Genomic DNA, 27,053 nt, shown 5'->3' with positions numbered 1-27,053 from the left:
TCCCACCGAAGTCGGAGACGAGCTTCATCCGGTTAGCTTCCCTAAACAGAGACACAGTCTTAGATGTCTTTCTGTATATGTTATTATTCGCGGTTTCACTGTATAATATTTTCATAAAGGTGTGTAGTTTCATTCTTTATGTACGGGCACATACTTCCGGTTAAACTTTGACGGTTTTTGAAATCAGCGAGTGTCAAAACAAAAATCTTTCGTGCTTCTCTGGAAGCTACTGTCCACTAAGAGACATCTTTTTCTGGCAATTAAGTAGGCAGTGGCGGCGACGTATACAGGGTCTTACAAAAAGGTACGGCCAAACTTTCAGGAAACATTCCTCACACACATGAAAGAAAATATGTTATGTGGACATGTGTCCGGAAACGCTTACTTTCCATGTTAGAGCTCATTTAATTACTTCTCTTCAAATCACATTAATCATAGAATGGAAACACACAGCAACAGAACGTACCAGCGTGACTTCAAACACTATGTTACAGAAAATGTTCAAAATGTCCTCCGTTAGCGAGGATACATGCATCCACCCTTCGTCGCACGGAATCCCCGATGCGCTGATGCAGCCCTGGAGAATGGCGTATTGTATCACAGCCATCCACAATACGAGCACGAAGAGTCTCTACATTTGGTACCGGGGTTGCGTAGACAAGAGCTTTCAAATGCCTCCATAAATGAAAGTCAAGAGGGTTGAGGTCAGGAGTGCGTGGAGGCCATGGAATTGGTCCGCCTCTACCAATCCATCGGTCACCGAATCTGTTGTTGAGAAGCGTACGAACACTTCGACTGAAATGTCCGGGAGCTCCATCGTGCATGAACCACATATTGTATCTTACTTGTAAAGGCACATGTTCTAGCAGCACAGGTAGAGTATCCCGTATGAAATCATTATAACGTGCTCCATTGAGCGTAGGTGGAAGAACATGGGGCCCAATCAAGACATCACAAACAATGCCTGCCCAAACGTTCACAGATAATCTGTGTTGATGACGTGATTGCACAATTCCGTGCGGATTCTCGTCATCCCACACATGTTGATTGTGAAAATTTACAATTTGATCACGTTGGAATGAGGCCTCATCCGTAAAAAGAACATTTGCACTGAAATGAGGATTGAAACATTGTTGGATGAACCATTCGCAGAAGTGTACCCGTGGAGGCCAATCGGCTGCTGACAGTGTCTGCACACGCTGTACATGGGACGGAAACAACTGGTTCTCCCGTAGCACTATCCATACAGTGACGTGGTCAACGTTACCTTGTACAGCAGCAACTCCTCTGACGCTGACATTAGGGTTATCGTCAACTGCACGAAGAATTGCCTCGTCCAGTGCAGGTGTCCTCGACGTTCTAGGTCTTCCCCAGTTGCGAGTCATAGGCTGGAATGTTCCGTGTTCCTTAAGACGCCGATCAATTGCTCCGAACGTCTTCCTGTCGGGACATCTTCGTTCATGAAATCTGTCTCGATACAAACGTACCGCGCCACGGCTATTGCCCCGTGCTAATCCATACATCAAATGGGCATCTGCCAACTCCGCATTTGTAAACATTGCACTGACTGCAAAACCACGTTCGTGATGAACACTATCCTGTTGATGCTACGTACTGATGTGCTTGATGCTGGTACTGTAGAGCAATGAGTCGCATGTCAACACAAGCACCGAAATCAACATTACCTTCCTTCAATTGGGCCAACTGGCGGTGAATCGAGGAAGTACAGTACATACTGACGAAACTAAAATGAGCTCTAACATGGAAATTAAGCGTTTCCGGACACATGTCCACATAATATCTTTTCATTATTTATGTGTGAAGAATGTTTCCTGAAAGTTTGGCCGTACCTTTTTGTAACACCCTGCAGTGTCCCATTCAGTTGGCACAATTATCTGCCAGTTACGGTACTTTTTGAAACGGCTCGATGACCCTTGCTAAACTGAGACTGTAAAAATGCTTACTATTCTGTAGGTGGCTCCACATATCTTTTTAAAAATTTATGTAAGACCGTATTTATTGCAACGAGTGTCAGTGTTGTCCGAACAAGGCACAGCCAGTGCCAAAGCACCACAGGCACAAAGATGTGAGCTGGTGCCAGTGCGATAGAGACTCGTCACTCGCGCGTGTTCCGTCAGCGCCACGGGCGGCGCTGAGGATGAAGATATCGACTTCGTCTCAGCCAATTGCCGGCCGAGTACAACCGCCAATCACTGGACGACAACGGACAGAAGCCTACTCGGAAGATAGAAGAGCAACTTTGGCCCACTTGCTTACAGATCATCGTCCAGGGCTGACTTATACAGGCAACATCGTTTAGTGAACTCTTTGGAAGTGAACAGACAGTTGCTGTAAATTGCATTTGCTACATACCTACGATTATTTGCGTTAAGCCAGTGAAGGTCTATATTACACGCAGTGTTGCAGACCTCAGTATCCGACAAATCACAAAGATAAGTAGACCTTTTTAACTCATTTGTGTCATTTTGTTACTAATTTGTCGGAGTGTTGTAGGGCTTCGTTTTTCTATCCTGTTATGTGACCCGAGGACGTAGCTGTTTAACAGTGGAAGTAATTGTCTTAGCAGTGTACTGCACCAGAAGCCGTTTCACAAACTCACCAACTCGGTCTAGCGTAGCACCAGTGGCAATTCGGCCGCCACAGCAGTAGCGACGAGGCCTTCACAAAATTGCCGACGAGGGTTTACGAAACAATCATTATCAGGATCAAATAATTTGAAAATTTCACGTTTTTATTAGTGAAACTACAACATTTTGATCTCTGCAAGTATCCATGTTTTGTCGAATACTGTGTGGCGTGCTGATTAACAAACACCAGAAATGAAAATTATTTATAAAACTCTACCTTTTCAGGAATAGACTCTGATGATTATATTTGTTTGAAACTGATCTTAAAGAAATAAATGAACATAGCACGTTAGCTCACGATGATTCGACCACAGATGAGCGGAAAATATCATTATCTACAGAAGGTGTACGGATAGTCTCAATCCGTAGCCGACAAGGTGCACAGGCAATATAAAATGAGGTTCTTGATCTGCTAGTGCTGTTTCCCAACCAAATCGCTCTCGTTCCTTCTGATTTATATGCGAGTGTTCAGGACGTAAACGGTAACAGTTCACAGCCTATCACAGTGCTGTAGAGGAAGTCGAGACAAAAAATATGACACGGGAAACCTTTGGTCTATCAAGCCAGCCAACAGCCTCAAATGGCCTACAAAAGCCGGATAAGCTGCAGAGCTAAATGTTTAATATCTCTCGCTCTCTCTTACACGAACCGACTTAGTCAGACCGCAAGTGTCCTATGTCGATTTCTTTCTCTCTTCTTTCTCTACACCGTGATGCATTGTAAACAGGGTGGTTTAAAAAGAAACAACAGATATCAGTTGTTTATTACAGATAACTTGTGAATGACGAAAACGCATTGCGCATGTCACCAGACAGAGGAAGGTTCAGAGTTACATGGTAGTACAAACACTATACCATAGACACAATACGAACACCACTTTTTCCCCGAGAAATATAGAAACGATAGTACATTTCATTCTACACACAAATCAATTTGTCCATGATTATTAAATGGACAGCTTCAACAATGCGATTTCTGAGATCATAAAGAGTAACTGCCATAGGTGGAGCAAAGACTCTGTGTTTTATGTACCCCCACATAAAAAAAACAAAAAAAACCTCGCAAAGTGTGACGTCTCGTGACCTGGGAGGCCAAAAACAATAAACAACATTATTTGGCCCTATCTTCTCATCCAACGTTGTGGGATGGTGCTGTGAAGACAATACCGGATCTCAAGGTGAAAATGAGGCAGGACGCCGTTATGCGTAAAAATTGAATCATTGCTATCTTCGTGAAGTTGATCAAACAACCAGTTTGGCAGTATATCTATGTATTACATTCCTGTCACAGTTCCCTCCGAAAGAACGAAACGTTGATAAACTTCGTGAAACGGCGCAAGATACATCAAGTTTCGGTGAGTCTGTTTCATGTTCGACTACGACGCCAGGATTTAGTGACACCCGAATTCTTACATTATGGCAATTTTTCTTACCCAATAAATGAAACGTCGTTTCTGTTTATAAACACAAAGGAACATACCAATGCTTAGCAATTGCTATATATGTATGGGCATAGGGTATCCATCTCAATCTTCTCCTCATTTTCCTCTCTCTGTCCATCTGCCCCCCCCCCTTTCAGTCCATCTTCTCCCCGTCTCTCTCTACCCATCTCCTCCTTCCCCCTTTCTATGTCCACTTTATCCCCCCCCCCCCCCCACCTCTTTACTTAGTGGATCTACTCCACGTCTCTGTGATCTTTTTTTATTGTTGTGGCAATTTCAGACTCTATAGTGGTACTGCAATCATAAGCTTATAAGTCACAAATACAGGTTTTCTATGAAGTCGACAGCGATGCAGGACACAAAACATCACATTGTTACTTCGTAGGCTTTCCCCGCTTAATAAGTCGAAATAGCACATTGTTGTATATACAGTTTTTATCAAAGATTGTATATAACGAGGTTTTCTTATTGTTGAAATATCAATGTATCTTGGTTAAAAATGGTTGTTAGAAAGAAAGCAAAATCGGTTATAGTCAGAGCAGAACACAGCACTTACTTTGTCGCCGCTGGATTTAATAGGAGACATGCACATCGTATTTTTTAAATAGATATAATTCACAGTTTTTACAGGACACTGTAGCCATACAGATGTTTGCTAGAGTGTCCTGTGTATATATGCTATGTCCATAGGTCTGGTGGGCATCAGCTTTACATTTTTGATGTACAGGGTGATTATAATTAAAGTTCGAGTTTCGAACCGCTGTAGAAATAACACCACTGTTCAGAAAGACGTCAAATTGCGGCGGAATATTATTGGAGATGGGGGAAAACACAGGGCGGAAGGAAAAATAAATAGTTATGAAATGCAGCAATAGATGGCGCTATAAGCATCATAATTTAATAGTGGTCGACTACAAATGACAAATGAATCACACAACAATGTAAAGGTGTACGTTTGACGTTAAACAAATTGTACTACTCAGTGTGCATGGGTAAATGTAAATGTCTTGTGAGTAGGGTCTCCCGTCGGGTAACCGTTCGCCGGGTGCAAGATCTTTCGATATGACGCAGGAATCGAACCCGGGCCCTTAGGATTGACATTCTATCGCGCTGACCACTCAGCTACCAGAGACGGACGGTGTGAGTGGGTGTACAGTTGTGATACTGTTACTTACGTAAGCCCATCCACCACGGCAAGGTCGTATCACATCGGATGGGAAATATCGGTTTTTAATTGTCCTTAGGCCAAAAACCGCGTAAATAGCTTTAATAAAAATCAAATCTGATTATTAATTTCTGTGTGACTGGCGAAAACATGTTCAATATGCTGTCCACCGTTTTCTGAAACAAGTTAAAATCGAGAAACAGCATGTTCCACAACTGATCGAAGTGCTTCCGGGGTCACGTTCAGAATGTGTTGCACAATGCGTGCCTTCAATGCTGCTAAGCTTGCAATCGGAAAACTGAACACATCTTTCAGACAGCCCCACAGCCAGAAGTGTCACGGATTAAGATCTGGTGATCGAGACGGCCAGGCTGTAGGGAAATGGTGGCTGATAATTTTAGCATTTCCAAAATGGCGCTTCAGGAGCTGCTTAACTGGATTTGCAATGTCCAGAGGTGTGCCATCTCCCATAAAAATGATCCACGCTGTTGGAGAGCTGTAATGACATGGTTGTGCAAAAGACACTCATAGCACTTACCAGTAACGGTACAGATAACAAGATCGGAACCACCTTTCTCTTCGAGAAAGTATGGCCCTAGTGTAAATGATGCCGTAAACCCGCATCACACAGTGATCTTTTCAGCGTGAACTGGTACTGACTGATTTGGGTGTGGATTTTCCGTTGCCCGTATCCGACAATACTGTGTATTGACATACCCTGACAAAAGGAAGTGGGCTTCGTCCGTCCACAAAATCTTCCACGGCCAATCATTGCCCACTTCCATGCGAGCAAGAAATTGTAAAGCAAAGGTCTCTCTTGCTGGCTCGTCAACAGGAAGCAAATCATGCACGTGGGTAATTTTGAATGGATAACAAAGAAGGATGTTTCGTAGGATTTTACGCACCGTGCTCACCGGTATGTCCAGTGGTCGGGCAATTCTACACGTTTCCACACCACCACTCGTCTCCTCCTGCATTGCTGGTGGTGGTTAGTGTTTAACGTCCCGTCGACAACGAGGTCATTAGAGACGGAGCGCAAGCTCGGGTTAGGGAAGGATTGGGAAGGAAATCGGCCGTGCCTTTTCAAGTGAACCATCCCGGCATTTGCCTGAAACGATTTAGGGAAATCACCGAAAACCTAAATCAGGATGGCCGGAGACGGGATTGAACCATCGTCCTCCCGAATGCGAGTCCTGCATTGCTGTGGCCACTGCTTCTACTGATGACGAATCTGTTCGTTTCCTCCTGCAACGTAACCTTCGTACTGGCGGTGGTATAGTTAATGTTAAAACTCGAACTGGTAGGAAATTTGCTGTCGCTTACCATGTGCTACAGCCACTGCAAGCCACCCTCTGTAGATATTCGAATGGTCCACGAAATCACAGGCCCCTGTTAGTTACTGCCGGGTGTTAATAATTTCTAGCGGAAGGTTTTAACCAACCGGTAAAAATTTGAATGCAAAGGATAAGACAATATTTTTTTAGAACCACCACAGAAGGCACTTATGCATGGCTTAGTAGGGAGCATATAGCCTTTATTTAGTTTAATGACCCAGCATTCCACTGTGGTACTGACTTTCACCTACTCTTTGTGATGGAGGGAGGAAATAATCAGTCGAGGATATAGATTTATTGATATTAATTCCGTACTGATGACACGACTAGTCGTGTATCTGTTGGAATATACATCATCACAACTGGTCTCTCTAGTTAACATGATTCATTTTTAGGTACGTAATTATAGAAAGGGAGAGGGGAGCGCAGACCTGGCTTCAGCGTAATTTTATGCAGGCACACAATTATACCTAAACCGAAGCTAACTACAGTCAGTTACTATAGGATGCAAAACAAGTTCAGCAAAGAGACTACAAGCGAACTCGGTCAGGGCGGAGGGGTACTTGACTAAATATTTCAATTTTCCTTAAGAAGTACGCTGAAGAATGGATAGCAAGTGGTGCACTTAACCATGAGTAAATATTGCTTCCAGAAAGAACACCGCGTTACTGAGCGGGGGGGGGGGGGGGGGGGGGGGGGAGAACATTTACTATCATGTGGCGGGAAAATCTTGCAAGTCTTTATTCTTCATTCCATCAATGGGCATTAAAATCTGAACTTTCCTAGATACAAGAGTTTAAACCGTGTATTTTACGTAACGCGCTTCATAGTAGGCAATCACACAATTATGGGGGACACAAGAAACATTAACTAACTGTAATATCAATATTATTCCACACACGTGGCCAAGTAGCAGTAGCCAACAGAAATGCAAAAAATACGGACACCCAAGATTGTTCCTTCTCTATCTTACACTTACCCACTACCGTATGGTTATTCACTCAGCTACCATACATTTTCAGACCGAGAATGCAGTTTACCAATGTGGCTGTTGATCCAACTGACCACGTGGCGGGAAAGCAAGTACACAAAGGAAACATATGAAAAAGTAAATTAAAACAATCCCCCAAAATATTACTGTAGAAGAAAGACTACGTTTAAATACGTTAAATGGCTGAACTTCCGTTAAAGGCAGAGCAATAATGCGACCGTGAGCTTAAGGCGCACGGTGCGTGCCTGATAAAGACACAAACGCAAAGTTCTCACTGAAATTGGACTAAATTATAAAAATAAACTCCGTAATCGTACACCTGATTTCAACATCTAGACCATATTAACGAGCAGATTTGATACATCCCGATACCTTTGTTAACATTACCAAAATCGAGAGCTGCGTCTCCACGGCTGTCCACCACCGCTACCGAGGAACAAGTGGACCTGCGGGCACCTCGGCTAACCGTTGTTCGTTCAGAAGGTGGTGGAGGGGATGGCTCGCCAACCTGACGGAGCCAATACTCGTGTCTTCGCGGCCTGTATGACCTGAATTGCACACCATCTTTGCCAAACTGTTTCGCTTTTAGGAGGTTGGTACTACCCTACCACAGAACCACTCTACTCATTCAATGCTCGGACCTCTGACCAAAGCTTTCTGCTACTTCACATATTATCTCATTCATACAGTCCAAGGTCGCATAAGGAAAAGAATGCAAGGAAACGTGGCACACTCGAAATAAAATATCAATGAATAAATAAATAAACACCGCTTGGTCCTTTCTCTCCTGATTGCTACCCACGGATTACTTCTCCAGAGTAAAAACACTTTCTCTATAATTCTCTTGTACCGGAATTTTTTGAGAATAAATATGGAACGGGACAAAAAGTTCCAAAAATGGTTCAAATCGCTCTGAGAACTATGGGACTTAACATCTGAGGTCATCAGTCCCGTAGAACTTAGAACTACGTAAACCTAACCAACCGAAGGACATCACACACACCCATGCCCGAGGTAGGATTCGAACCTGCGAACGTAGCGGTCGCGCGGTTCCAGACTGAAGCGCCTAGAACCACTTGGCCACACCGGCCGGCAAACAACAAGTTCTGAATCATTTTCTCCAGACTCACGGCAGTCATCGGACCAACACCTTTTTTCAAACTCTTCAGTGTCCGGAACTTCTGCAGAGCGAAGTGTGCACAGTCATAGTTCTTGTAAAACAGCTTTAGAAGCAGAGCGAGATCCGGCATTGAGACCGTCATGGTGAACGTCGCAGACGCGAAAGGAGGAAACGCCGTGTACCAATTTCAACGCGTCGTGCGTATGACAGGTGTTCTCATTTACGTTTTCTCATACGTGCAACGCCATACATTAATCAATTTTCACACTACTTTTTTCTTTCTGCCATACGTTTTCCCCCTTTTCCGATAATACTCCGTTGCAGTTTGACATCATTCTGACCAGTGGTGTTATTGCTATAGCGTTTTAAAAGTTTAATTTTAATTATAAACCCCCTCTAACTTTTGAAACTGTATGTTCTGTACCTTTGAAATCTGCTTAAAAATTTTGTAATAACTGTGCTATACTTGAGGGTAAATTTGGTTTTCTGCCCTGTAGGATGATTTGAAGATGGGTCTAGGCCCGGAACTAGTCATCGAATGAGTAAAAAGTAGACATTTGCAACTTGGACTGGTTATTCGTTCTACTGTGCAAGCATTTGTACTTCAGTTTTATGTCAGTTCGCACATGCGAGAGTTGAACGACTGGTGATGTCGTAATCGAGACTTAAGCTCGATAAATGTGTGATCTGCTCAGAAGATATGATGATAGCTGTTCATGCGGAGTATATAAAAAATTACAGTGCTACCATTATAATACAAAGGATTCTGCCATCCGGATCACAACATTTACTGAAAGAAATTATTCTATGAATGAAAAAGAAATTGTGAAGTATTTCTTTAAAGTGCTTTCCAGTAACCTGATTAACTTCGTTCCATTAAAGCCAGTCCGATTGTCAGAGCTGTAGTGAACTTTTTCATAACGAAGAACTGTTTTCAACAGAAACAGCATTTCATGAAATGTAAAACAGACCGGAAAAACAGCACTGCAGTTCAAAAGAATTGCTTGTGAAACAAGTTTGTTTCTCTCTCCTGGAAATCAGATTTAGATCGACCTAGAAATCGTGGTCGTTGCCTTTTTCCTCGAAGACAAAACAACGAATGAATAAAGATTGCTGGGAATTTTAAACTTCTCTAACTTCGTGAAAACACTCGCCACTGTGCCAGAGCAGAAAAGTAAGAAGAACTGCCGCATTTTGCGACATAGCATGAGTTATCTGAACTGTCAAAAAAATTTGTAGAGTGATAGCGTCGGTGACTCGCGGGAGTATATAGTTCTATTTTTCAATGACAGTGTTATTTAAGCTACTAAATATTCGCAGTATGTACTTATCATTTCACGAGTGAGTGTTTTAGGCTTCTATACTGTGGTTTGCTAATTTATCTTTCTCGAGGAAATGAAAAGAGACTTTTTAGTGTTTCTCTCACTAATTTTGACTACGAGCATGATTTTGTCAAGCAGAAGAATTAGTGGCGCTGTCACGAACTTGATTAATACATATCTAATTTAAATATCAGAATATAACTTTCAGCTTCGTAACCGGGATGCACATTTAACGCGACTGAAACATACTTATTGTCAATTTGTACTTTATCGGTTTAAATACATTTTAAAAAAATTACAGTACTAGTAAGCGCAGTAATCTGATACAAATACATCTAAATAAAGTGTTCTTATCGATTGTGCTATTACATTCCTATGTTTGTGCACCTCCTCCAACGAACTCTGTGTTATATAACGTAATTTTTGTCCATTAAATACGAATGAAAGATTCACTCATCTGCCTGTAACAAAATATGCAAATCATTAAAACCGTCGTACGAGCATATGAATCTAAATTCAATGGAACGGACGTCCAAGGTATATAGGATGTTTCAGAATTCCTATTAAGGACTTCTAGGAGATGTAAATGGGAATCATGAGATTAAGATAAGGAATCCATGCCCAGAGATGAACTGTCTGGGTATAAAATCAACTTGAAAATCTGATAGTTTCAAAATACCTATTCAAACTGGTAACAGGACACCGTTATCAGTCCCTGTTGTAATTACGACATCATCTACCATATATTCAACTGGAACAACACCTGCAAGAAACTGATAGGACCACCATTACGCCGGTCAGCTGTTGTGCTCCATAGAAGCAGGCGATAGAGCATTATCCACAACGGAGAGAGTTACTACTGAAATTTCGGGACAGCACTTGTCAGGAGGAGTCGGACAACATATTACTTACCCCCATATACATCTCGCGTATTGACCATGAGGAGAAAATTAGAGAAATTGGAGATAATACAGAGACTTGCCGACAATCATTCTTCCCACGCACTATTCGCGAGTGGATCAAGGTTTGGGGGATCAGATAGTGGTACCGAAAATACCCTCCGTCAAACGCCATTAGGTGGCTTGCGGAGTATGATGTAGATGTAGATGAAGGCAGCCGATGACGTAAACTGGAAACACTGCCCCTGTCTGTACTATATCTATAGCGACTTTGGGACAAAATTTTAATATCTGCCCCTAGGCAGCGCTGCAGTCACCGAAAAGTTCAGGATGGTGATGGCGGGATATTTAAAATATGCAAGATGGTGGAATTAGCACAGTTGTGTGTTTTACTCCTCCATCTCCCTCTCCTCTTCCACTTTCTGCCTCTTCCTTCCCTTCCTCCAACCCTTCCTCCCAAGTAAACATCAGAATAATGTTAAGATGTGGAGTCAACTAGTTGAATTGTGTAAGAACGGCGCGAAGTTCGAAGCTAGGCAGTTTCTCCAAAAAATTACGTATATTTCGCTAGATTTGGGTACATGTTCAAAGATATTTGCGTAAAATGACGTCATGTTCAAAGATATCTTTCTCTGAATTGCGCACAGCGCACCATCAGAGGCGCGCGCGCGCGCGCGCACGCACGCACGCACACACACACACACACACACACACACACACACACAAATACCTCTGTATTTCGTACATGAATTTCTGTACTGTTCAGGCATGGTAGCTCTCTCTTTCAAAACAAACCAGTAGTGGTGTATGTGACTTGTAAAAGCAGTATTTCCTTTTCCTTCGTCTTTTTCCACCTCAGCCTAATCATTATATTTCATCCCATACGTGTGCACACACAACATAAAAAAATTTCCACCTATGCCTCATTATCGTCATCTCTGTGAATTATATAATACCACATCTCAGCCTAGTCATTAAATTTCATCTCATACACGCTGAACATTTGAAAAAATTTCACATCCGCCTCCTCCTCATCATCATCGTCAATACCATCATCATTATAATACACTACAGAGGAAAATAATTTGATGCTAAATCACAATAAGACTCTTTTCTTACAGTTTCTAACGCACAATTCAACAAGAACCGATATTTTGATCAGACAGAATGGGCGTATTATAAGCGAGACGGAACAGTTCAAGTTCCTAGGCGTTCGGATAGATAGTAAGCTGTTGTGGAAAGCCCATGTCCAGGATCTTGTTCAGAAGCTAAATGCTGCTTTATTTACCATTAGAAGAGTGTCTGAAATAAGTGACACTTCAACACGAAAAGTAGTTTACTTCGCGTATTTTCATACGCTTATGTCGTACGGTATTACTTTTTGGGGTAATGCTTCTGATTCAAAAAGGGTATTTTTTGCTCAAAAACGGGCTGTTCGAGCTATATGTGGTGTAAGTTCGAGAACCTCTTGTCGACCCCTATTCAATAGTCTGCGAATTCCGACATTGCCCTCACAGTATATATTTTCTTTAATGTCGTTTGTTGTTAGCAATATTAGCCTATTCCCAAGAGTTAGCAGCTTTCACTCAGTTAATACTAGGCAGAAATCCAATCTGCATGTGGAATGCACTTCCTTGGCTCTTGTGCAGAAAGGAGTGCAGCATTCTGCTGCATCCATTTTCAATAAGCTACCACAAGAACTCAAAAATCTTAGCAGTAGCCCAAACTCTTTAAGTCTAAACTGAAGAGTTTCCTAATGGCTCACTCCTTCTATTCTGACGAGGAGCTCCTGGAAGAGCAAAAAATTAAGCAAATTCCAGTGTTACATTGTTGATTTTCTTTATTTAAACTTACGACTTGTCACCTGAATACGTTTTTTTATATTTCATTTTATCTGTTTCTAATATCGTGTTATAATTTCATGTATTGACTCGTTCCATGAACATGGAGACTTCTCCTTAATTTGGTCCCACGCAACAATAAATAAATAAATAAATAGAGGGAAAGAAAGGGAGTGAGATACACAAACAAAAAAAGCTATGAGTACTTGATCATAAAATATTTTCGTGCACTAAATCACAGTGAACTTTGACTTGTTGCGTAGATCGTCTGACATTTTCTGTATCACAAACGGTGGAAAATATGTGAGTTCAATGGACGTTTTACTTCATCTTCAGCAAATTTTTTATATTATCAATTGCAAATAGTAGGTTTTCACAATTTGAGAAAATATTTTAGACGTCTCCAATAGATATCACGTTCTGACTGCTGTATATGCCGTAATATCATCGAACTAGTACTGAACTGCGTTCTCCATGGAAACTGTATACAAAGCGAGTAATATACATTTAATATAACAACTTCATTGTGATACAGAAACAGAAACAGCTGAGTGTAATAAATAGACGCCTGCCTGATGTACACTTAGAAACAACAATCTTGAGAATCTGTAAAACACTCTCGAAGTAAGTGCATTATCCCCGTATTCAGTGCTAAAAAATCATTTAGATCATAACCAAAACCAACGTCCGAGAGCTAAACATTTTTCAAATTTAAACAAGGGGCTCCAACAATAATCTCTTAGTGACTTAAGAGTTCACTTATAGTTCCACTGTATTATACCACATGATTAGAAACTAGCGTTTTGTAAACTGTGTTCTTACTAGGCACACATGAAATAAGTGTCACTGTTTTCGGAATCAACTGCGTCCATGGTGTTCACTCTTTAGCAATAAATCATGCGCGTGACGCTGGTGTCGAAATAGTCAGTTTCACCAGCACTAATACTCGAGAAGCTTGACTGCTGTTATATTTAGCATTCTTTAAAATGATACAGCACCATCGCTCCATATTTGGTGTTGAACATTTGCACTCTGATTTGGATGGCGCTCTCCCACTTTTCATCGTCAGTAGTTTTTTATTACATGCTCTGCACCGAGCGAGGTGGCGCAGTGGTTAGCACACTGGACTCGCATTCGGGAGGACGACGGTTCAATCCCGTCTCCTGCCATCCTGATTTAGGTTTTCCATGATTTCCCTAAATCGCTTCAGGCAAATGCCGGGATGGTTCCTTTGAAAGGGCACGGCCGATTTCCTTCCCCATCCTTCCCTCACCCGAGCTTGCGCTCCGTCTCTAATGACCTCGTTGTCGACGGGACGTTAAACACTAATCTCCTCCTCCTCCCATGCTCTGCTTCCCAGATGCTTCAAGTTATGTTACATGCAAACACAGAAATATTTGCCTTCTTGTATTACAACAAGTAGCTGTGGAACAGAATATATAGCTTTTATTAGTAGCAGTATGTAGTGCAAGTCGTACTTACATCGTGCGTGTAAAACGATGAAAGCCGTGAATGATGACGGTAATGACAATAATAATGCCTTCTCTGATGATACAGCAACAAGAAGAAGTCAGTCACAGTGAGCCTTCCAGCTTTAATAATATAACACCTTGCTGAGTAGGCTCGTTTCGTTGGTGAAAAAATGTTATTTAATAAGTGTTAGTCAGGAAGTCCTGACTTGTTGACACAGAAACGTAATTTAGTTTCCCACAACACAAGGGACATGATCTTGGAAGACCGAAAGCTCTGAGATAAACTTGAAAAAGAAACTCACTCTCAGACGTACGTGTAAAATGCCTGCAACAAGAAATAGTTACGCGTATTCAAGAAACTCTGCACCTATGTTCTGTGGGTAAAAATAAAAATGATTTCATTCTTTATTTCTTGTGTGATTGTTGAAGCCACCATATATCTCCTCTGTGACAAGAGGGACAATGCAGCTACACACTATCTCATATTCTGCAGACGATTTAGACATTGTAACGGCGCTAGAATATTTTCAGTTCTCCTATGAAATCAAAGACGGTCTGTCGCCATCACTTCCCAAGATACAATGTATGCAATTTGAAACGCGAGAGCCAATTAAATAATGAAGTGGAGTGTTCCCAAATCAGAAAAATATTCTTTTTTCAGATGTTTCTGAACTAATTATACGTCCTGTTGCGGAGTAAATTCAAGCGCAGGCACGCCAATCGGGAACGACAGAGAAGAGATGGCTGTGAGAAGACGTCAGACAATATCACGCTGACCGACACCTCTCCAGGACGACAATGCGACAGCAGCGGCCCCAATGTGAGGAGGACATAAGCGCAGTGACCGACTGGCGACGCCCCAGTTAAATAGCAGTTTCAAGATTAGCAAGGTACATAGCTTGTACTGTCTACTGTATGTATCACAAACTTGTTATTGTTTACACTGAAGAAGATTGCGTATTTTGTATATCGCCCTTTGCTTGCACCACATCTGTGTAAGTGACAAAGTTAAGTATTTTTTTTTAATAAAACTCATTAATAAGATTTGTTTGAGTGTTTGTCTAGGAACCGAGCACGCAGGTTTCCTAGAAACACCATTTTTGACGACGAGAAAGGAGACATAATACGTTGTCACACGGATCTTTGCACTCTGTAGTTGGAAATTTTACTTTATTTTCGACAGGAGTTCCAAACTTTAGTCAATGATAGATGCTTCACGAAACTCCTCTTCAACAGATATTAACTCATTATCGTGTGAGTTATTGCCGCTGTGTTCGAAGCTAGCAAGCAGGAATAGTAAATGTTCCACCAATTCATTCAGACGATTCCAATGAACAAAGTCGGTATATGCTGGCGACTGAGTGAAAACTTGAAACTTCCTGGCAGATTAAAACTTTGTGCCCGACCGAGACTCGAACTCGGGACCTTTGCCTTTCGCGGGCAAGTGCTCTACCATCTGAGCTACCCAAGCACGACTCACGCCCGGTACTCACAGCTTTACTTCTGCCAGTATCTCGTCTCCTACCTTCCAAACTTTACAGAAGCTCTCCTGCGAACCTGGCAGAACTAGCACTCCTGAAAGAAAGGATATAGCGGAGACATGGCTTAGCCACAGCCTGGGGGATGTTTCCAGAATGAGATTTTCACTCTGCAGCGGAGTGTGCACTGATATGAAACTTCCTGGCAGATTAAAACTGTGTGCCCGACCGAGACTCGAACTCGGGACCTTTGCCTTTCGCAGGCAAGTGCTCTACCATCTGAGCTACCGAAACACGACTCAAGCCCGGTACTCACAGATTTACTTCTGCCAGTATCTCGTCTCCTACCTTCCAAAGTTTACAGAAGCTCACCTGCGAAACTTGCAGAACTAGTACTCCTGAAAGAAAGGATATAGCGGGGACATGGCTTAGCCACAGCCTGGGGGATGTTTCCAGAATGAGAATTTCCACTCTGCAGCGGAGTGTGCGCTGATATGAAACTTCCTGGCAGATTAAAACTGTGTGCCCGACCGGGACGCGAACTCGGGACCTTTGCCTTTCGCGGAAAAGCACTTGCCCGCGAAAAGCAAAGGTCCCAATTTCGAGTCTCGGTCGGGCACACAGTTTTAATCTGCCAGGAAGTTTCATATCAGCGCACATTCCGCTGCAGAGTGAAAATCTCATTCCAGTGAAAACTTGTCTTCAAATTTTAAGCTTCTAACATATTTTATTCTCTTCCATGCCGATATTTATTTAATTGTCCCTCAATAATGATACACTATTTTGGCTTAATTGTTTTGATTTGAGTGTATTTATAGCCTCTGTAGAAATTTAATGGTTTTTGGGACAAATAGCTTAGTTTCTGAGCATTACTAGCACTGAAAATCTTGCCATAATTTTAAGGATCTCGTGTTGTGTAATTCGTTTTAGGGTGTCTGATTTTAAATAATGAGTTATACAATCCTCTTGTTCCCGATATCTTAAATTGTGAATCTCCTTCTGTAATTAAGTGCGAGTCACCACTCTTCCATAATTTAGCTATCGGATAAAATCTCAACCTGTATATAATAACAAGTGTTCTGTCTATACGCAAAATCCCCAAGATTGGTGATCTTTTACAGAAGGTCGAAATTTAGCGCGGACTTCAATGCGAGATGCTTATAACAGTTTCCACAACGAAACTTTGTCTCGAAACCTGGCAGAAAAACGAAAGAGATTCTGGTCCTATGTGAAGTATGTTAGCGACAAAAAACAATCAATACCTTCGCGTTCATTGCGTAATTCAGAGCGGCAGTCACGGTGTGTGATAGTGTACCTGCGTGTTCGCTAACCCAAGAGCGTATGCTTCCAGCTTTATTAACAAACTGTGTTTGTCTTCGAATACGGGAGTTTCCACAGGAAGCTTATAATGAGATGTACGCGAAAGGACAACATTTGGTCACCGATAATGTCGAAATGACAATCGTGATTCACGTTCGGCGCAAGGTGATTGAATGTCCCCCAGTCATGATGTGAAAAACACCACAAAAATCCCAAACCTCACACTTAATGACCTCCAGCTCTTTCCACACTCTCCTCACATTGCGAGTTAAACGCATCATTGGAGCAGTCGACGACTTGCGTAATTTTAAAAGATTCGTCTGACCACACTACACGCCCAGTTTGGCTGCTACTTAGTTGGTGTTGTTTAGCCGATTGGAAACTTGCCGCTGAGAGAAATGATCTTTTGCGAAGAAACCTACTTCTATCGTCCATTGCCTGCAATTCCCTTCGTAGTGTTCGCTCCTGAACGTTTGAGATTACCAGCATTCATGGACTGCAGCAGTTCCGGTTCAGTTTGAAACCCTGACTGCCATTCACATGGCGTGAAATTCGTCTCTGATCCATGTCGATTAGAATAATTTTACGATCCCAATACCAGACGTGTAAAATTGCAACGAGTGCCACAGCATTCCTTATAGACACTGTGACGGTCCTACACCGATGTGACAGAAATCGTGGGATAGCGAAATGCACATATACGGGTGGTGATAGTATGGAGTACACAAGGCATAAAAGGACAGTGCAATGGCAGAACTGTCATTGGCACTCAGGTGATTCATGTGAAAGGGTTTCAGACGTCATTATGGCTGCGCGACGGGAATTAACAGATTTGAAAGCGGAATGGATGTGTATCACTATACTGTGTTACGCAAGATAAAAATCTCTCCATTGTATCCCAGAATGTCCGAAAACTGAATTCATCTACCACAATGTAACGAAAATATTGCTATCTTTACAGCTTCATACGTTTCACTGCTATTTTAAGAAGCATTGATACCTTTCAAATATAAAGCTAACGAAACGCCATTGTGAACCAGTTCGTTATATCTTAGCAAGTTCAAATGCCATATTGAGAAGACAGTAACTGTTGCATCAAACTACAATTATTGTAATTAACAGCGACCTTCTGAATGATTCACGATCTTCAAATTCATCACTGTCGTCGCTGATCGTCAGATGACTAGCTAGAATGGTTCAAATGGCGCTGAGCACTATGGGACTTAACATATATGGTCATCAGCCCCCTAGAACTTAGAACTACTTAAACCTGACTAACCTAAGGACAGCCAGAATGGTATGGAATAGACGTGTTCATAGTTTAAGTTCTTTATGTGTCCCACATATCGCCAGTAATATGTGTAGTCTCTATTATACATCACCACCGCATCATTCATATTTACACATCTCACTACACTGGTTCCATACAACCGACTGGCGCTTATGTACTGCTTAACAAAAAAAAGTACAAGGTATGTCTTCTGGGACTCGTCAGTCGCATTTTCCCTGGTTTTTCTGCATATATGGATAGTTTCTTTCTTCCAGTGTTTGGTTGGAGTTAGCCCAAACATATACCGCTCATCACTTGTTTCATGTGACTCCCAGCGTCGATGAAAAGATTCAGTTTGTTTCCCGCTACGAACAAAATGGCCTGAGCTGACTGCTGCCGCCATTCATCAACGCTCTGTTCAGTTGCTGCTGGAATACTGGATATCGTCCGTGCTACAATGTCCGTGATACTCATCACGATAAAACGAATTTCGGACCAGATTAACGTGGCGCTGCTCTATGGAATAGATATGTAAAATTTTGTTTCAAATGTTATTTTGTTCGCAATGGGAAACAAACCGAAGTTTACGTCGACACTGGACGTCATATGAAAGACATGAGCAGTGTTTGAAACTTCCTGGCAGATTAAAACTGTGTGCCGAACCGAGACTCGAACTCCGGGCCTTTGCCTTTCACGGGCAAGTGCTCTACTATCTTTTATTTTGCATTTTGTTCGTTATTGATCGCAATATCTGCTCGTGGCGGCCGTCGCAAGACACCCGTTTCAGTTCGTCGTTGATCTATTAACTCAATTTTTTTATTGCACAGGGCAGCGAACCCCCTGACCGAACACGCTGAGTTACTGTGCTGGCGGTCTGGGCTACCCAAGCACGACTCATGCCCCCTCCTCACAGCTCTACTTCTGCCAGTAGCAATATTTGTTCGGGCTGACTACAGCTACATAGCGCAAAAAGAAAACTGCGGAAATCTGCCGAAACACCAGGGAAAATGCAACTGACGACTCTTAGGAGTGACTCTGTCAATTCTATATACAACAACTGTACCGTTGCTATTATCGAATGTTTTTCATACTAAGATTAGAAAATTGAGAGCTGGAAGAGGAAATTACGTGTTGGAAAAATAATGATGTGAGAACTAAATGTGCATAACAGTTCTTTGGAAGAACAAGAGAATATTACCATTGTTTTTACGTAACGGCGAGCTTTTACTGCTGGAAACAGAACAGAATCTTAAAGAGGGACGCCCTATAAACAGATTTACCCGGAAAGTGCGCCCTCTGGCTAGCTGTTGACAGAGCCCGAGTTGCTGGCACGCCGTAAGATTCCGAGGTTCTCGCCTGAAATACTGGCGAACTGTGAGGGGAGGAAATGCTGATGTATTTCTCCCTGGCGTCGTAAACGTCGGGACGATAATGGAATGCCATGTCCTCAGAATGAGGTCTTCTAAGGCTGTTCCCGGAATGTCTCGCGGATATTGATAAAGCTCACTCTGTAGCCGGTACGAGCGTGTCCTGATGAAACGGCTGCGTCTCGGCAGACGAGCCGACAAGGACTTTACGAGCGCAGATAAACTGGATTGAATAGCCGCCATGCGAAGCCTCCATCGCCGCGATACGGCGGGCGGCGCACGGTTGCGTTGACTGTACTATTGCTCGAAACTGAATCAGGCCGCCACACGAGTTAAATAAAGGTTTCAAACAATCCGAATATTACGTCACAAATCAACATGCATCCGCTTTATCTTATCCACCAGTGAAAGACACGTTCGTGAAACTGATATTACAATATTACATCTGTAGTGCCAGTGGAATAACAGTTGTTTATGTAGTGAGCTGCAGGCGAAATAGTGTGCAATAAGCATCGCGTCTTCCATTTAATGCTGCAGACGTTGGTAATAACCTAGATGCCACGTGAAGTGGAACTATAAATCCACTGGAGCATTTGGCTATATAGCATTCAGGAAAGGTGATGCTAATTCACTACTGCTTTTTGAGCAAAGAATGCCAGTCCGCTTTGACTGAGGATCAGTATGGAGAATACTGAAGCGAAAGAAGTATCCAGAGAGGCCCCTAATAATGCCCAATTGCAGTGTGGAATATGAGTTATACCCATAGTGAAAATTTTAAATACGTTGGCACCTGGTTCAACAGACATAATAACCTAAAACAAGAAATTTTTCAACGCATTGTGAATGGGACTAAAATTTATTTCAGCCTGAAACAGATAATGTCACCAAAAATTAGTCATTTAAGACCGAACTTAAAGAGTATACTGCTGTGCTGTGTTGTTGTAAGGGACAGCAACATTAAGCACCACAAAAAGATGAAAATTACCTGCTAATCTATGAACGGAAAATTATGAGGAAGATCGTTGGACCAATTCGCAACGCAGAAAGAACCAGGAACTGTACGACCACATGAAACAACCGAGCATCGTGCAGAAAATGAAAGTGCGGAGAATAAGCCAGACATGGCACATTGCCAAGGGGCAGAAATGTGCCGGGCTAAAGCTGTGCTCACGGGTAAACCTGACGAAGGACCAAGGAAGAGATGGCAGGATGAAGTGCACAAGGATCTTCAGCAGTTCGGGGTCGATGAAAAATGGTTCCAAAGTGCACAAGATCGCGAACTATGGAGGAACGTTGCAAGTTCGGTGCACGATCTTTGCGGCCCGTGATCGTCGGTATGTATGTGTGTAATTATTTATTTATGTATTGATTTATTCGGGAATGTAGGTACCCACTGAAAACAAGAACAACACGTGCAACATCTGAATGTCTTAAACTAGTGGCTCCAATAGGTAGTGAGTCCAAATAATTAAAACAGCTACACAACTGACACTTCCAGGCAGCCTAAAACTGTTAGCCGGTCTGTGACTTGCACAGGGAACCTTGCATTTCGCAGGCAGTGCTCAAAAGGACGCCCAATTCACTGCAGAGAGAAAGACTCATACTGTAAATAACCCATATATGCCGTGATTAATAGGTTTCTCCGTATTATCCTTTCTTCCGGGAGGCCTAGTCCAGCAAGCAATGCAGGAAAGTTTTGAGACGCTTGGAAGAAGCAGCAGTGCTTCCTAATACTAATCCTCTCCCTCCTAAACTGCTTGCAATTTCCAGTGCGAGATGCTCTAGCTTACTAAATAACGTTCCTGTTTGTCCTCGTGCACGGCTCTGTGAACAGATGGTCTTAAAGGGGGTAGGACGCCAAACGTGCCGACCTGGAGCAGGAGAGGCACCACAGGCCACTTTAAATTCCACTGTCTATACTTTTACAAGTAAATTCATAAAACTTTGTCAGCATGACCAGGAAGGATTCAGGATTCACACTCGTAGCAGCGGAAGTTCAAAAACATAACAAAATAATTTTTTTTACATGTGAAAATTCATCATTTTTTCACTTGCTATTGGCTGCATTTGTTGCTATAGGTACACTTTTCTTCATAAATAAGAGAGACTGTTCGATGAATTTTGCAGAGCATACAAACAGTTCTTACAGGTGTCTGAAACTCTAGAATCTATTTAATTTATGAAAAAATGAATGAGCTGTTACGTTTTAAACTTTATGTTTAGAAACAAAATCAAATTTTGTAGTTAATTATCTGAATTTTTACCACAGTTTTTACTAGTTTTGGAAAATTCTAGAGTTTCATACACCTGAAAGTACGGTTTGTATGCTGTGCAAAATTCATCAAAGAATCTCTCTTACTCGTGAAGAAATATGTACCTATAGCAACAAATGCAGCCAACAGTAAGTGAAAAAATGATGAAATTTCATATGTAAAAAATATTTATTTTGTTATGTTTTTGCACTTCCACTGCTATGAGTGCGAATCCTGAATCCTTCCTGATCATGCTGACAAAGTTTTATGGATTGATTTGTAAAAGTATAGACAGTAGAAAATAAAATGTCCAGTGGTGCCTCTCCTGCTCCAAGTCGGCCTGTTTGACGTCCTACCCCCCTTAACGCACCTGTCTGAAATGCCTTATTCGTCTAGTTCTGCTAAATACAGTGCTTCACGGTTAGAAAATCGGGCAGGAGTATATGCTTCAGTCGATGCCAGTCTACCCGGTACTGCTTCAGTCGCAACTACGGACAAACCTCTTGTAACGTACAATGAACACTCACAGTTAAAACGATCTTCTCTACAGTAATTTTTACGTAATATTACAGTGTTGTATAGCAAATTCTGCACGCTCAGAAAACCAGCCACTGTAGAAACTACAGCTTATAAATTACAAATGTGATATGTCTAGCCACTAATGTTAGCATACAAGTGAATGCTGGGCTGGATTTCAGTCTCTATCTGATGTAACACCTACAACGCCTCTCGGTGTTAATGAACCAAATGGTTCAAATGGCTCTGAGCACTATGGGACTCAACTGCTGTGGTCATAAGTCCCCTAGAACTTAGAACTACTTAAACCTAACTAACCTAAGGACAGCACACAACACCCAGCCATCACGAGGCAGAGAAAATCCCTGACCCCGCCGGGAATCGAACCCGGTAACCCGGGCGTGGGAAGCGAGAACGCTACCGCACGACCACGAGATGTGGGCAATGAACCAAAATACTGATTGGTTAATCCATTTTATCTCTAAAACATAGCCATCAAAAGATGATCCTATTTTGCTTATTTTAGATGGCCACCATACCCACACAAAGAATACTGACGTAATTGACATAGCATACTTGAGTATTGCTCATCAGTGTGGGATCCGTACCAGATCGGGTTGACGGAGGAGATAGAGAAGATCCAAAGAAGAGCGGCGCGATTCATCACAGGGTTATTTGGTAACCGTGATAGCGTTACGGAGATGTTTAACAAACTCAAGTGGCAGACTCTGCAAGAGAGGCGCTCTGCATCGCGGTGTAGATTGCTCGCCAGGTTTCGAGAGGGTGCGTTTCTGGATGAGGTATCGAATATATTGCTTCCCCCTACTTATACCTCCCGAGGAGATCACGAATGTCAAATTAGAGAGATTAGAGCGCGCACGGAGGCTTTCAGACAGTCGTTCTTCCCGCGAACCATACGCGACTGGAACAGGAAAGGGAGGTAATGACAGTGGCACGTAAAGTGCCCTCCGCCACACACCGTTGGGTGGCTTGCGGAGTATAAATGCAGATGTAGATATAGATGTAGCTCGTGAACACCACGTTACAATAGTTAGCTAGCCTCCGCACACTACACACAAGCTGCAACCACTAGATAGGAACTTCATGGGATCCCTTAAGAATCATTATAGTGACTACGTAAGGCAATGGATGCTGCACAACAGTAGGCCTCTTGGACCATACGATATTGCTGAGTTACTTGGGAATGCATTCCTGAAATGTCAAACAGCTGAAATAGCCATTTCAGGGTTCAGAGTCACAGGAATTTTTCCTGCAAATCGAAAAGTGTTTAATGATATTGACTTTGCCCCCTCTGAAGATATTGACGTTTAAAGTATGACTGTGGATGCTCTGAAAGCCAGTAAAGGGCGAACTCCTAAGGACAAGCCTTCAAGTCAATCAGCTCAACGCATTCATCCTGGCACATCATCGACATTAACTACACCATCTGCAAGAGACTTGGCAGAAGCTGGGCCCTCGGGGTGCTTTTCCCAACAACGTTTTGGTCATGTTTCTCCTCAAGACGTATTGCCGATACCAAGACCAAGAAGAAAATTGACAACGAAAGGCCCTAAACCCATTACTTGTGCTGTTGTAACTTCTTCTCCTTATAAACGTGCTCTAGAAGAGGCAAAAGAAAAGAAAAATAAGAAAACTAAGAAGAAACAAGACGGAAAAGATAAGAGTAGTACAATGAAGAACGGCGGCAATGAAAAACAACCAAATTCTAGAACAAGTAGAGGAAATAAGTTAGTGTATGAACATGAATCAGGTGACGAAGGTGAAGAGGCCTGTGTAAGTTTGGATTCGGGAGAATCCCTCCCAGACATTGAAGTTGGTGTTTCTGTCCCTGATGTTGACGACGCTGTATGTCTATTTTGTGAAAGGGGTTTTTTCAAAGGACACAAAAGGTGAACTTTGGATCAAGTGCATAGCCTGTGAGATGTGGGCTCACAACGAATGCGCTGGATGCGAAAAAGATGCTTATGGTTGTGACTATTGTAAATAGACTAGGAAATATTCAGAGTGAGTCTTTCTTCCATTATACAGAAAAATTAAATAAAAATATTTTTTTCAAATTTTTTTTATTTTTTTTATTTCAAACTACCTTGGGGCCCATATTACCAGCACAAATTCTTGAGGCAACAAAATGCAGACTATCAGGAAAAAAATAGAGTTTTATTTTAAATACCAAAAAGTTGAACCAAAACATGTCGTACGTATTGCAGGACATACTAGAGAAATGTTTCATGTTATTTTCTGGTGATTATAATAAAAATAAAAGGTATTATATAAAAAAACAAGGTGGGGGCCATTTATCCACCTTTACCTATATAAATAATCCACGACAGGTACGAAAAGAATCCGTCTGTACTAGGGATGTAGTGACATTGTAAATATACAGGGCGCTGTAGGGACAAACACACGACTTCCCGAGAACACGTGACCAGGCCGGCAATGTATGTTGACAACACAAAATCTGTTCTGCGCATGTGAATGCTCACTCCAGAGATAGTTACTCTAAGTAAGAAGTGGGGCAATATAATACGTACTTTGAAACAAGCGAGTAATGTGAATGGCAATAAATATATGCTGATCGGCGGGACATTGTACTATTGTAAAAACGCAGATTCCAACCATTTAATATGAATACCTACTGAATGTTTGACTATGTTTATTTGGCATACTCATTTAGTTTGGGGACATACAGCTGTAAAGAAATGTGTAAGCAAATTATTAAGATATTGTTTTCACCCAAACTTGAGAAAATATGTAGTACAAATTTTGTCTAGATGTGTTTTGTGTCAGAAGACTAAGCCAAGTAAATCATTCTGTCTAGACCACTGGAATTGGTTTCGTGTGATGTAATCGGGCCGTGGCCGATTGTGAAGTGAAATTTTCTATACGTGATAGGTTTCTACGATGTGTTTTTGAAATTTATTAAGTTCTATCCTATAAGAACTACGAATGTAAGACCTATGTCGAGGATATTTGTGAATAAATATATTTATGGTGTAGGGAAACCAGAAAGAGTAGTTACAGATAACGCATCATATTTTATTACTAAACGTTGGAAGCAAGTGATGTCCGAACAGAAAATCCGGCATACCTTCATCCCCAAGCACAGACCTCAAAGTAGCCCGATAGAGAGGGTATTTAGAGAGTTGAATAGATTTATGAGGGCTCAAATGTCGGAGGACCATGTAAGATGGACTGAAATGTTGCCAATTTTCGAAACTATACATAATAACCTACCACATCTCTCTACAAATTGTACGCCTAATGAAGTATTTTTAGGTAAACAGGATTCCATAGAATGGTTATCTAATCTTCCGATAATGACTAGATCTCCAATGAAGAAAGAAGATTTATTTAAAGTAGTACATCAGTCATTAAAGCACCAAGCCTGTATTAGGAAAAGACAATTTGACAAAAAAGTGAAACCTGTATCTTATTGTAACATAGGGGATAAGGTGTTAGTATGTAAATACCCAAAGTCATCGATGTGGAAGAAGATCAATAAAAAATGGGAATATTTGTTAGACGGACCTTATCAAATAATAGGCAAACCTTTTTCATGTAGTTATGTATTAGCAGACGAGAAGAACCGTGTAAGAAAAGGCATTTATCATCACGCAGGAGTTAAGAAGTTTATTTTGAAATAATAATAATTTTATGATTTCAAATGTTAATATTATTGTTTTTATTATATAACAATTATATGTGTAGAGGTCATTTGAAGTGCCTGCAAGTTAATATTACAGAGAAATCTTTATTATGAAAGTTATTGGTTGTGTAGGTGGGCTTTACGCCAATGGTAGTTCTTAGTTTTGTTCTGAATATAATAAATAGATTTGTTTGGAGGATTCTAGGCGTAGGAAGGCTTCACGCCTTTAATAAAATTGTTTTATCATTTGTTTGAAGTATACTAGGTGTAGGAAGGCTTCATGCCTTTAAGAAAGTTATCTCATCATTTCTTTAAAGAATTTTGGAAGTAGGAAGGCTTCACGCCTTCTGTAAAGTTATTTGAACATTTGTATGGAATATTCTAGTTGTAGGATGGCTTCACGTCTTGTGTATGGTTATTTGAACATTTGTTGAAAATATTCTAGTTGTAGGAAGGCTTCACGCCTTTTGTAAAGTTATTTGAGCATTTGTTTGAAGTATACTAGTTATAGGGAGGCTTTATGCCTTTAATAAAGTTTTCTTGTATTTATTTGAAGAATATTAGGTGTGTGAAAGGTTTAACGCCTGTATTTAAGAATTGTTGACTGTGAACAAGTTAATTAATTGTTATTGAAGTTTGGTAAAGGATTTTGTTTAAAGGATATTATCTATAGGTATTTTTCACGCTTTCAAAGAAGTTTGTTGTGTAAATTTGAAGAACATTAATGGTAGGAAGGCTTTATGCCTCAGAAACTTAATTAAAAGAATTTGTTTGAATAATATTATTGTGAAAAATCTTTAGATTTTAATGAGAAATGTTTACAGATTTACTTGATGATTGTTCAATACAGATAAGTGTTGTTCTTGTGATGAGGTTTCTTGAGTTTGCTATTAGACTAAAATATTATGTTATCCATAGATGGATTTTTAATGAAGGAATGGTAGAAATAT

General features: G+C 41.4%; 1 non-coding gene across 1 annotated transcript; it reads left to right on the top strand.

Annotated features, from left to right (window-relative positions):
- Positions 1–13,857: 13,857 nt before the first annotated feature.
- On the top strand, positions 13,858–13,930 carry Trnaa-cgc. Its single transcript has one exon. It is a non-coding gene; the product is annotated as a tRNA-Ala (tRNA).
- Positions 13,931–27,053: the final 13,123 nt, after the last annotated feature.

This window comes from Schistocerca americana, chromosome 3 (assembly GCF_021461395.2).
Source record: "Schistocerca americana isolate TAMUIC-IGC-003095 chromosome 3, iqSchAmer2.1, whole genome shotgun sequence".
Taxonomy (NCBI): Eukaryota; Metazoa; Arthropoda; class Insecta; order Orthoptera; family Acrididae; genus Schistocerca; species Schistocerca americana.
The sequence above is the reverse complement of the archived record's forward strand: the minus strand, read 5'-3'. Positions and strand labels throughout refer to the sequence as shown.